This window comes from Belonocnema kinseyi, chromosome 4 (assembly GCF_010883055.1).
Source record: "Belonocnema kinseyi isolate 2016_QV_RU_SX_M_011 chromosome 4, B_treatae_v1, whole genome shotgun sequence".
Classification (NCBI taxonomy): domain Eukaryota; kingdom Metazoa; phylum Arthropoda; class Insecta; order Hymenoptera; family Cynipidae; genus Belonocnema; species Belonocnema kinseyi.
The window spans coordinates 151,143,958-151,144,638 of record NC_046660.1 but is presented as its reverse complement, the minus strand read 5'-3'; positions in this window follow the sequence as shown (position 1 = coordinate 151,144,638).

Below are 681 nucleotides of genomic sequence, written 5' to 3'. Positions count from 1 at the left end.
CTGTGTAACATCTTTTCGTTTCATAATTGAACTGTTTGGCTAATAATTAATATATTGTGTTAAGAATCTATCTGTTTGTTAACAATTAATTTTTAAAGTCAATATTTCATTCATTCAACTGGTAATTCTTCTTTTTTGTCAAAAAATTGAGTATTTCTTGGAAAATTCACCTTTTTGTAAATAATTTGTTAATATTTGTTGGGAAATTTTTTCCTTGCTATACAATTTACGCATCGGGTTAAAAGATTAACCACTTTATAAAACAACTTGTTTTTTGGGTTAAAAATTAATTGCTTTAAGGCCATGTGATGAGTGGGTCACGTAACCAGATTCCTACCTTACCGCCACTTTTTTTATTTCCTAACTTATATTCACACGAAACGCCACATCGTGTTGGAAATTTGGAATACGGAACAAGATGCCCTAAGAATGGTGGGTCTGGTCCTAAATTTGTATAATTATGGAATAAGTTTTTTGTTGTAAATAATATTTTTTGCTTTTCTGATAATTATTAAAGTTTAGGACCAGACCCACCTTTCTTAGTGCTTCTTATTCATTACCCCAAATTCTCAACTTGATGTGGCGCTTCGTGTCAAAATTAGTTGGGAAATAAGGAACGTGCCGGTAAGGTAGGAATCTTGTCACGTGACCCATTCGTCACATACCCTTAACGAAGTGATT